The sequence below is a fragment of the Ambystoma mexicanum genome, chromosome 5p, assembly GCF_040938575.1.
Source record: "Ambystoma mexicanum isolate Mex_15411 chromosome 5p, UKY_AmexF1_1, whole genome shotgun sequence".
Classification (NCBI taxonomy): Eukaryota; Metazoa; Chordata; class Amphibia; order Caudata; family Ambystomatidae; genus Ambystoma; species Ambystoma mexicanum.
Genome location: NC_090930.1, coordinates 1283794963 through 1283808020, shown reverse-complemented (window position 1 = coordinate 1283808020; position 13058 = coordinate 1283794963).

Genomic DNA, 13058 nt, shown 5'->3' with positions numbered 1-13058 from the left:
GTGGGAAAATGGGTAACTTTGCACAAGAATGTAGGAGCAGGCATCTGTATGCATACAACCCCATAGTGTATCCTAGTGGCCCGGGGTTTATGGTCTTTCCATCATTTCCCAACCATTGAATAGCAAACCCATCAAAACAAATAGAACAATAAATGTACAGAAATGGTATCTTTTACATTTAAAAGTACATTTCCATTGAAACTTGTCCATCGAATATAGGAATGGACATGTTTCGATGGATATGTACTTTTAAATGTAAAAGATATCATTTTGATGCATTTATTTCTAACGTGAAAATGTTACATGGAGCTGTCCAGGCCTGAAATCTTTAAAGTATTTTGGCACTGGGCGGCTTCATGTAACATTTTCTTTATTGAGGGGGACCTGGATAGTCCAGACCAGCAGCCCCAGCTATGTATCAGCAGCAGTATGGGATGATGCCCCCAAGCGTTCTGCATGGCGTAATGCCTGCGCAGGCACCCCAGAAGGTACAACAGCCCCAGTATCAATACCAAGCACCCGTACCCCAGCAGATGCAACCCCCATGCATCAGTGTATGCACCACAGCAGACCCAAAAAACAGCCACACAGGTTTGCGGCAAAAATGCTTTTCCCACAGCACAGTGACACCGTACACAGGGGCAAGTGTGGTGGGCGGCAACCCTTTTGTATTCGAAAGGTCAAACACATATTATGATTAGGACAGCCCACAGAGAACCCTGATGTACTCAGTCCTGTCTGTCACCACTGACCCAGAAGAGGAACCCCTGGTATGTGTGGAATATAGGTAACAAATCATTTGTTTTTATGGTGTGCACAGGTGCAACCAAATCATGCATAAAGGGAGCTTGATATTTCCTTATCAGGTAAAGTACTGGCCATGCAGGGATTCTCTGCTGATAAATATTTGGTTCCATGGACAGAAGACATGCCCATCAAGGTAGGTAACCAAGAAGTATTATTGCCACTATTGTTCTCAAAAGCGACACTGGTAAACTTGTTTAGAAGGGATTTGGTAAGTAAATTAAACATGACTATTTCATTTTCAGAAGGAGGGGTAGCGTGTTCCACACAGGAATTTCTTATGCTAAGGTTTTGGAGATAAGCATTGTTCAGTGATGGTGCTACTAGGGGAGTACTTGTGCACCCAGATTTGTGTATGTGTGGAGCAACAGGGTTGTTGGGTTGGGTTGCAGGCGTTCAAAACAAGCCATGGAGAGTGCTGTCTGAATTTTGGGTTAGACTAGAAGGGCCCCAAGACCATGTCCCTCATTGTGAGTGAGCCGGTCCGGGAATGAGGTTACAATAATGTTGTTACTGGGACCTTTTTTATTGACCGGCTCACTCTGAGTCTGGCAGTAGGGGCTGTGAGCTACCAGCAGGCCTGGCCTGCCCATAGTTCAAGCCCGTACCGGCATATAATTCACTGAAGCAGCTGCACCGTTATCACGGTTCCGGTGCTTCAGTGTTCCCATTCCCCTGGAGTCCTATAGGACTCCAGGGGAATGGGAACATACCGTTCTACCACCACCCGTAATATCCCAGTATTACCGGGATATCGGGCAGTGGAAAGAGCAACCTCATAATGAGGGCCCATGTCCCACGTACTATTATCACATTAGATCTGGAGGGGGTGTTGATTGTAGATTACAAAATAGTGCTCATAGGGACAGATGAAGAGACAGGTCAGTGGCAAATAGTTTTGTGTATTGACCCAGCTCAACCATTGAGTGGGGAGTCAGATGGACAGTTGTTTGAATATGCTGACAATGAAAGTGAAATGATCTTGGAAGTGTATGTTCCCTGTCAAAAAAGGATTCAGCATAGAAATGTCCCATGTCCTGTACTTATTGCTAAAAGCACGCCTGCATATTTACAAGATATATCTACAGGTCCCAAGCACTTTATGGGAGGACAGCCCCCATGACATAGGGCGGGCTCCTGAAGAGTATAGGAGCAGTACGTATTAAGTTGAAGCAGGGAGAAGTGTTACATATAGTGGGACTGTGCCCATTGTCGAGAGAAGCAGATGAAGGTATAAATGAGAGAATCATTGCATTATAGTGCTCTCAGAGTCACCTTGTAATGAGGCCATCTACCCTGTCAAAATACAAAGGGTCAAGTTGGAGGTTCATACAAGATGTATGCCCATTGAATAGCATACTGGAAGCAGAGTTCCCACTCGTGCCGAATCCCACCGCAATTCTTTGAAACATACCAACAGAGGCCAAACATTCTACTGTCATTGATTTGAAAAATGTATTCTTGTCTATCCCATTACACCCTGGTTCTCAATATTTTACCATGTTTATCTGCCATGGGCAGAGGTTTCAACAAACCAGACTCCCACAGGGGTATTGTGAGTTCCCTGGTATTTTTTAACAGAGAACTACACATGGATTTTGGGCAATATACATGTACCAAGCATGAACATTCAGTATGTGGATGACCTTTTAGTATAAAATACCACAGATGAAATGTGCACTGCAGATTTGATTACAGATAAACTATACATGAATTTAAGACAAATCCACTTCATTAAACATCTGGCATACTTCACACAAATTAAACCCAAAAATATATGGGTCGCAATAGCAGCTACTAATTGTATGAGCATTAGATTAGCAACAGTTCATTTCCTGAATTCACTAAAAATGGAATAAATGTTTTAAAACTGTGAAGGTTAAATCATGAATCTTGTTAGCAACAATAACGGTAGTGCTACAGCAACTTGCATGACTTCGAGAAAGATCAAAAGAAAAAAAAAATCTAATGAAAAATATCTTTGTCTATTAAGCCATAAGATCAAGATTCTAGGCGTATCTGATTATTTTTCTCTCCGTGTTATCTCCTTGGGAGAATTGCTTATGTGAAGTATATTGAATTGTCAGTCAGTCAAACAAGTTTATTCGGATTTTCAAAGAAATCCATCAAACACAAAAACAAATGCAAATACAACAGAAATAGGCAATTACAATCACTACTCCCAAATAGAAACAATAACTCCACAGTTCATTAAATCCCTAATTCTGTCCCAAAATGACCCTTTACGGTGGCCTCCCCACCAAGGTGCTTGACCGATCACGACCTAAAGGGATATGGTTAGCGCCGGACAATGGAGATGAACTCACAATTGGCCTCCAGGTGCATCCGGACCCTGTATCCGGATATGGACTAATTGAAATCCCATTCCTGGACGTCCTGCCAGCTCCCTCACGTTGTCCCAGGACTTCTTTTGGCACACTCCAGTCCCTAAAGGCCAATTCCACAGTATCACAGAGCTGATTCCCCCCACTAAGTATTCTGACACAACCCACCATGGATTCCCTATGCACTGAGGCACAACCTTTAGTGGACCGTAGCCAGTGTAAGGTTTTATTTAACAGGGCATCCTTTGATTCATACACATCCCTCGCCAGTTTGGGGACCCCATGAAGGAACACCCTAGCGTGTTTGAACTGACATTGAGGTAGGGGCTGGGAGGAAGCCCCACTACCCCGTGGACCATACACTCTCTTTTTCCCTGGGTAGGTACATTGTGGGCCCTCTCGTTGAGGAACATAGACCCACAAGGGTGTAGGCTTTGCCTTGGGATCGGGCGTCCTGTGAGGCTCTTTAAATTTTGCACTTCTTGCACTGGGGTTGATGGCAATTGCTGGTCTTGTGTTCCCCCGCCCCAAGCTAAGGGAGGCGATTGTAGGAACTACAGTTACAGGGCTCAGGGTAGCCTGTTCCCCCTGAAATACCTATGGAGGACCGGGGGGGCCCTTTCCCGTGTTTGAAGTGATCAGAGGCACCCCATCCCTCATAGCCCACCCCTTAGTTTCTAAGAGGGATGAGAGCAAAGTTCTGATGGCTGCCAGCTCCACCAGCACTTGAGTACATTTACAGCCGGCCCCCCTAGGTATAAAGACACCCCCGACTGGGGTGTCAGTACCTGTTCCAATGTCAATGCTAGTACTACAACATTGTCGATCGGTGGTTCTAAGTGGGGAGAGATGGAGATAAGAGCTGGCTACTGAACAGGATGAAGACCCTTGCTCATTACACGGGCTGCGAGAGCGGAGGGGTTGGTTATGCATGGAGCCGTCAATAGACTGTCCCTCCTCTGTGGGAACGGGGGCAGGAGAGGAACTGGACAAACCCACAACCATTCCAGAGCCAAAGTTACGATCGCAATCCTCTACAACATCCAAAGCAAGTGCAAGTTCAGGACAAAGCGCACCCGATGAGGTACCAGGGGAAGTGCCAAGGGAGAGGCTGGATGGTTGACAGCCCCTGGTAAACTCTGTATGCCGAACCAGTTCCCCCTCTGTCCCCGGGCATGGTTCATCAAAGCCAGGAAGCGGAAATAATGGGCAAGATGTCATAGTGGGGGCCCGGAACTCCCCTTCAGCGGGGGTTGGACAAACTGACGTGACGCCCTTGTTTGGGGCTATGTCTGCGAAGTCTTCCAAACTCATCCGTCCATCCGTAGTAACTTCTATGGTTGGAGATGGCTCCTTGGTTACCACCTTAGTTGCTATACCCCCTCATCCCCCGAGTAGGTGAGACAGGCCAGCCTGACCACCAGCCTCTCTATCACCGCCAACACAAAGACCTTCGAGATCAGTTTTACTGTCCCTTATGACTTGGAGAGTTTGCTGGGCTTCTATTTCAGACGAGAGAGAAGAAAGGTGGCTAGAAGAAGTCACTTCCCCGACAACAAGGACAGTGTCAATGAGTGAGAAGACCACAGTAAGGGCCTTAGCTCCAGTTGTTCCTCCTTGGTGGCTCAGTCTCTTAATAACCACAATTTTACGTGATGGTGACTGCTCAATACTGATGGGGGCGGGCTCAGAGCAGCACGGGAGTGAGGTGAGAGGCAAGGTGGGAGAGGGTTTCTTAAGTACAACACTGCCCTTGTAGGACCTTAATGACTTTAATAGGCGCATGGCGGATCCCCTCGAGCCAAGAGCTCAAGCACAAAACACTTCCGGGCTTTTACTCCTTTACTCCTTTACTCCTTCGGGCACAGTCACAAAAGTGAGCACTCCCCTGCGATTACTTGCTCCCCAGCCGCACCTGGAATGGTCCTCCCACCATGAACGCCGAACACCTGCGGCGCCAAACACTGCGCCCTTGCCCCGCCGCGGGCTTCACCGCTGCGGGGCCGTGGAGGAAAGTTTATGTGCCTGGGGGCGTGGCCTGGGAATCAGGAAGCAGCTGGAGGTCCTGCGGCACCAAACACTGCGCCCTTGCCCCGCCGCGGGCTTCACCGCTGCGGGCCGTGGAGGAAAGTTTATGTGCCTGGGGGCGTGGCCTGGGAATCAGGAAGCAGCTGGAGGTCCTGCGGCGCCAAACACCACGCCCTTGCCCTGCCACGGGCTTCACCGCTGCAGGGCCGTGGAGGAAAGTTTATGTGCCTGGAGGCGTGGCCTGGGAATCAGGAAGCAGATGGAGGTCCAGCGTTGCCAAACACCGCGCCCTTTCCCCCGCCGCGGACTTCACTGTGGCGGGGCCGTGGAGGAAAGTTTATGTGCCTGGGGTTGTGGCCTGGGAATCAGGAAGCAGCTGGAGGTCCTGCAGCGCCAAACACCGCGCCGTTGCCCCGCCGCGGGCTTCACCGCTGCGGGGCGGTGGAGGAAACTTTATGTGCCTGGGGGCATGGCCTGAGAATCAGGAAGCAGCTGGAGGTCCTGCGGCACCAAACACTGCGCCCTTGCCCCGCCGCGGGCTTCACCGCTGCGGGGCCGTGGAGTAAAGTTTATGTGCTTGGGAGCGTGGCCTGGGAATCAGGAAGCAGCTGGAGATCCTTGCGGTGCCAAACACCGCGCCCTTGCCCCGCCGCGGGACCTCAGGAATTGTAATATGTAGCTGTAGCATCTTTGTTTTGTTGGTTAATTTTTTCTGCTCATGATTTTTACTATTTCATGTAAATGAATCTTAATTGTTTATTTTTAACGTTTGTTTTGAATTAATGTAATTGTCAATTGATTGTTAAATGTTTCTTTTTGATTCTTGTTTCTGTAAATTGATGAATTGTTATTTTGCAATAATTAAAAAAGTTGATTAATTTCAGCTAAATTAAAAAAAAAAAGATAAAGGATACAAAGAAGTTAAGGAAAACAATGCAATATTTCCAGAAAGATGTGTGTTTGGGGCAGATAATATCATCAGCAGGGAAAATGGTGACACTGGAAAGGACTTCTGCAATAAAGAATACACCATTACCAATTAAAATTAAAGAAATGCAGCTATTTCTGGGTTTGTGTAACTACTGTAGAGCATGGATTTTTGACTATTCCATTTACGCACAATCTCTCCCGCAGGGACTCAAAGAAGCAAAGACGATGAAGGTGTCACGGACGTGGACAGATGAAATGGTGACATGTTTTGCAGAAATATAAAAAATGCTAAAATAATGCTCCAGTACTAACATTGATGAATTGTTATTTTGCAATAATTAAAAAAGTTGATTAATTTCAGCTAAATTAAAAAAAAAGATAAAGGATACAAAGAAGTTAAGGAAAACAATGCAACATTTCCAGAAAGATGTGTGTTTGGGGCAGATAATATCATCAGCAGGGAAAATGGTGACACTGGAAAGGACTGCTGCAATACAGAATACACCATTACCAATTAAACGTAAAGAAATGCAGCTATTTCTGGGTTTGTGTAACTACTGTAGAGCATGGATTTATGACTATTCCATTAACGCACAATCTCTCCCGCAGGGACTCAAAGAAGCAAAGAAGATGAAGGTGTCACGGACGTGGACAGATGAAATGGTGACATGTTTCGCAGAAATATAAAAAATGCTAAAATAATGCTCCAGTACTAACAAAGCCTGATTATACAAAGTAATTGTATCTATTCTCACATTCTAATGCACAAGTTGTGACTGATGCATTGGCTCAGCAAACAACCCTGAGACACAATCCCCTACCATATTACAGTGGTGTCATGTGAGTAATGCAAGGTAAATGTCCATGTGAACAAGCACTGGCCCCTGTGCCTTTGCTATCAATAAAAGCTCAACATTCACTATGGGGTGCTGAGTGACATGATATGTAGAGCATGCTGTGGTTGCAATACTCGAACAATCAAAATCTGCACTGAATACACAGAGGGCCTCTGGTATGAAATGATTTTGTCCAGCCCATCCATTCACATTGTAAGATGTCACACAGTGCACCCTGCCATGTGTATTGCTATACCTATTGAGGAAGGAGAGAAAGTGCATGATTGTGTTACTTATGAAGGTCCCGAAGATGATTTAGTGTGGACACTGGATGATGCACTGCAGGAGGGAGTGGTTCATCGACAATCGATCTGGAGACTGGCCAGAGACACACGGGCGCAGTGGTAGTGTACCTCGTAGATGGGAAATATGAGGTTGTTGTTCAGAAAAGATTACCAACACATTGTTCTGCCCAGGCTGCAGAACTGATTGCCTTAATTGAAGCATTAGAAGCATCCCAGGGATGCTTAGTGACCTTTGACTCCAATGCAGCGCACGTGATCACCACCGTACATTCAGGGATGTCCAGATGGAAAAAGAGGGGTTTAGCAGGTCTGATGTTATGCCAGTACAGCATGCGGTCTTGTTGAAAGATTGATTTATGCATTGTCCAGTCCTTCCCTAGTAGCATTGGCTAAATGCACTGCCCACACTTAAAATATGGACCCCATTTCACTTGGCAAAGATGCCACAGATAAGGCTGCCAAAGAAGCAGTGCATTTAAGAGACCTGAATGTTACAGCTTACCCTGAGGTGGACAGTCAACAGTTGCAGTTAGCAGGGACATATACTGCCATGCCCTTACTCAAATAATTGAACTGCAAGGACAAACACCCAGGATGAAAAGGAATTGTGGGTGAAAAGGGGGTGTTTGCAATCCCCAACGGATCTGATTTGGAGACACAATATTACAGGTAAAGTAGTAATGCCACAGGAGCTGCTAATAGTTGCAGTTGAGCAGCTGCACTACCTGGCGCATGTTTTGAAACAAAACATTGCTGCAGATATTTTTTGGAGAACTGGCTTGTCCAAAATATGTCTTAATGCGAGTAAGACTGAGATCCTTTTCATTGGGATTCCTGCCTCATTCTTACCTCCTACTCTCTAGCTGCCCTGCTTGGGCCTAATCCTCTCAACCTCCTGTGAGGCAAAACACCTGGGCATCATCTTCAACTCCCCTCTCTCCTTCTCTCCTCATATCGCTGACCAGACCCACTTTCAGCTTCACCTCCGCATAGATATTCTCCCTTTCCTCACCTTCCCCCAGAGACTCAATGTCTTCAGAGCTCTTGTTCTCTCCATGCTGGATTACTGCAACAGCCAATTCCTTAATCTGCCTCTTTCCTCCCTCCGCCCTCTACAACTAATTCAGAAAAGGACTGCATGGCTTATTCTTGGCCTCAACCCCAGGGACCGCATCTGTTCAGCCCTAAAATCTCTTCATTGGCTCCCAGTGGTGCACGGATAAAATTCAAGACTCTGTGCATCATCCACAAGGCTTTCTGGGACCTGGACTTCGCTACATCAGACCTTATTTTCCTAAATACCTCCCTGCTAGAGTCCTTCGGTCCTCTAGCTCTAACTCTCTGCAGGTCAGATGTTTCCCCGAGCAGTGAGTGGGGGTAGATCTCTTTCTACGGCAGGAGCTTCCCTCTGGAACGGCCTTCCTGCCCTTCTCCAACTTGAGACAGATCTCCTTAGGTTGCAGAAGCTTCTCAGGACCTTATTTTCTTCTCCTCCTTCCCTCTCCCCTCCCTTGTTATTCTCCATCTACCATTTGTGACTGGTTTCCGGTGTCCCTAATGAGTCTTACTCTGGCCAGGCCCCCTTCAAGCAGTTTTCCCCTTCACCTCTTGCAAGCACTTTCCTTGGGCTCCCTTCCATGATTAGCCTAATGAGTCTGGTTCACACCCGACCTTGCTCTAGTTGATCTGTACCCCTGGGTCCCTTGGCACTTACCCTCCTGGGCTCCCCTTAGCACTTGTCCAGCACTAGGGAACCCTCCCCGTGCACTTCTTCCTCTTCCCTTGTCCCATCCCTTCACCCTGTCTGCCCCTTCCCTGTGTTCTTTTGTTACTGTAGTTGCAAAACCCGAATGTCATAAGGCCTAGTAGGACTGTTATTGTTTTCTCTTCTGCCGCGCCCCCGTATTTTGCCTTGTGGCGCCTGGAAACACCTGTTGTTGTATGGGAACCATAAAAATGTCCAATAAATAAATTAAATACAACTATCTGCAAGAATAACTGAACACCTTTGGGGCAAACTGCACAACACTGGCCAGACACTCAGAACATTGCATGGCACACTGCCCCCGACCCACTGGGCCATTCTGGGAGCTTCACATTGACTACATGGATATGATTGCAGGGCAGCAGGAGTTTTGCGGAAGGGGTTTCAGAGGTATTTGCATAAATGAACAAGTAAAATGATCATTCTGTCTTGCAAGATTGCTCCTAGATGAGAAGTTATGGCTGCAGCATCATTGACAGATGAACTGAACTTACCGCCATCTCAGCTCTACCCTGGGGACAAAATCTTTGTGAGGAACTTTGTGCATCGTTGGAATTAGCAGGAGTGGACATACACAGTTAAGTTATTTTTCAACCCCCTTTGCTGTTCGGGTAAAGGAGTTGCAGTATTTGAATTCACCTAGCCGACGTTCGAAAGGCATCCGACTTCGGTCCACCTTCCTATGAGACTGACCCATGTGTGGATCAAATTAAAGCCTTTATCTTCTGCCTCCCCATTACAGTGACCCACGTGCTGATTAAAATATAAGTATATTTTCCACATTCTTGTGACACTGACCCACTTGTTGCTTGGAATTGAGAGTATGTTTTGCAGTACGTTTCTACTACATTTTTGAATTGTTCCATCCCTTATAGGCAATGACAGATTTGTGGTTGTTTTCCTGGTTGTCTGGTTTGTCTCTCCCTCGGCAGGTGCAACACCACAGACATTGGCCCTCGTTACGACCCTGGCGTTAAGGGATTACCGGTACCGGTAAGGATACCGGTACCGGTAATCCCTTAACGCCTGATTACGAGATCTCTTTGCGGGTCCTGACATTAATGGCTGGTCTGTACCAGCCATTAAGGTGGGGACCCGCAAAGGGACCTTGAAGGTGACTACGGTAACACATTTTGCGGTACCGTAATTACCGCCTTCCCTATTCCCATTGGGCCCTATGGGAATGCGGAAGGGCCAATGGTAAATGGGGAATTACCGCCCCGTCAACCTTGAATGGGGCAGTAATTCCCCATGTCACCATGGCGGATCCGGTAAATTACCGGCATTAACCATGGCGCTAATAGCGCCATTGGTTAACGCCAGGGTTGTAATGAGGGCCATTGTCTGCTATATATGTTATGTGGTACATGTTGTTTTTTCCTTGCAAGTTGTATATTGTTTTGGTGTGATTATTTTATATGGTGGGAACATATAAAGGGGGTTATGGGGATTATGGAATGTTTTTGAGAATGACACACACTTGGTGATAGCATAAATGAGGAACAAAACTAAGGAGCAGACAGAGTACAATCAGTATAAGGGTATTATATTGAACACAGTGACCAATGTACACCACGCTAAATCAGACAACATGTGGTACAATCACTTGTGTGAAGTGGGGAGGGAGAGGTGAAACGAGTGCTACTATGTATGCTCTTTGATACCTCATGCGACATGTGCACCCAAGTTGTTTATGCCTCAGGAAATGCTGCCTTTTATAGCCCAGTGTCTGGCACACTCAACCCTGTGTAGAATACAGTTTTTTCCAAGGGCACACGGTGCAAGCAGTAATTATGGACTGGGATGATGAAGCACGTGCCAAGAAGAAAGAACAGGTATGTTGCAAGCTGTGACCATTGTTGAAGATGGAAGGAGCATTGTTGTCCAACAATAGATGGGTGGCAGGAGTATATGATATGATATGATTGGTTATTTATAACGCACTTAATACCCAGAGGTTTCTAAGCACGGAACCGGGGATCAAGCCTGTGTTGCTCTGTGCTGTCTTGCTTCCAAGGCGAGCATGTTGCGCTGAGCTATCCTCTCATGACTAGTAGTGCAGTGAGTAGTGAGCTGAGCAGTGGGGGGCTAACTGGGGATTCTTGAAGGCGTGGTGGCACGCGTGAATAAGAACTGTGGCAAAGTATGGGTTAACTACATGCCAAAATTGACACAGATTGAGTTAACGAAACACCAGCCAGTTTACTTTTCTGCTTTCGAGGAAATGGCACTCTATCCATAGGAATGAACAGTCATTGCAACAAGACCTTGTTTATCTCTGACCTAACTGAAGGCACAACAACATTAATGGATGTGTACTGATGTGTGGATTCTCGTCTATCAGTTATAAATGTGCCAGCCCCAGAACCAACTAAGCCCCAACAGTTAAGCGTGTTTGCCGATCACAATGAGTTCGTCATCAGAAGAGATCTAACTATTTGTCCAAAGTCTCCTCCGAGAACCTTAAGGAGATTCTGAGTCAATATCAGTTGTTCACCAAGACAGAAACTCTTTTTGCCTCCCTTTTCCTGTTAGGTATCCAGACTGCAGCCAACACAAAGTGGCTGCAAGCTGTGACCTTTGTTGAAGATGGAAGGAGCATTGTTGTCCAACAATAGTTGGGTGACAGGAGTAGTGAGCTGTGCATTGAGGGCTTCCAGCCAAAGTACAAAGGCCAGCATAGACTGTTCTGCTTTCGAGGAAATGGCACTCTGTCCATAGGAATGAACAGTCATTGCAACAAGACCTTGTTTATCCCTGACCTAACTGAAGGAACATCAGCATTAATGGATGTGTACTGGGTGTGTGGATTCTCGTTAATCAGTTATACATGTGCCAGCCCCAGAACCAACTAAGCCCCAACAGTTAAGCGTGTTTGTCGCTCACTAAGGGTTCGTCATCAGAAAATATGTAACTATTTGTCCAATGTCTCCTCCGTGAACCTTAATGAGATTCTGAGCCAATACCAGTTGTTCACCAAGAAAGAAACTCTTTTTGCCTCCCTTTTCCTGTTAGGTATCCAGACTGCAGCCAACACAAAGTGGCTGCATGCTGTGACCATTGTTGAAGATGGAGGAGCATTGCTGTCCAACAATAGATGGGTGGCAGGAGTAGTGAGCAGTGCAGTGGGGGGCTTACTGGGGTTTCTTGAAGATTTGGTGGCACATGTGAATCAGAACTGTGGTAAACTATGGGTTAACTTTGTGCCAAAATTGACAAGGATTGAGCAAACAAAACACCAGCTAAAGTACAAAGGCCAGCAGCGTACTGTTCTGCATTCGAGGAAATTGCACTCTATCCATAGGAATTAAATCAAAATAGAGTGGCCTTTGGAAGCCCTGGGGATGGTGACCACACACCCACCTGACTTGGAGAATTATAATGAGTTTTGGGTTGATGTAGAAGGAGATGAACAGTGATCTTTTATGACTGGCACCCTGGAAGAATATGCCTGAGGAAGTGGGGATTTACATCACATGTGTAGAACATGGGTACCTAAGGACGACAAGTATTGAAGGAAAGAAGGAGAATGTTTAGTTAATAGAGTATTAACTGAAGGAGTAATGTTGGGATGCACGTAGACCGCCCCAGCCAGGCAAAAAGGCTCAGGTTGGGGACAACCTATTAGAATGCAACATCAGAGGAGCAGAGTCAAGTTTGCGCCACAGACAGCACATACACTACTGTGTTGTGCCTTATGGTCGTATCTAGACCACACTATTGTGTTGTGCCTTATGGTCGTATCTAGACCACACTACTGTGTTGTGCCTTATGGTCGCATAGTGACCACACTACTGTGTTGTGCCTTATGGTCATATCTAGACCACACTATTGTGTTGTGCCTTATGGTCGTATCTAGACCACACTACTGTGTTGTGCCTTATGGTCGCATAGTGACCACACTACTGTGTTGTGCCTTATGGTCATATCTAGACCACACTATTGTGTTGTGCCTTATGGTCGTATCTAGACCACACTATTGTGTTGTGCCTTATGGTCGCATACTGTGCCCTGATTTTGCTGCCCACATTGCATTCTGTTTCTA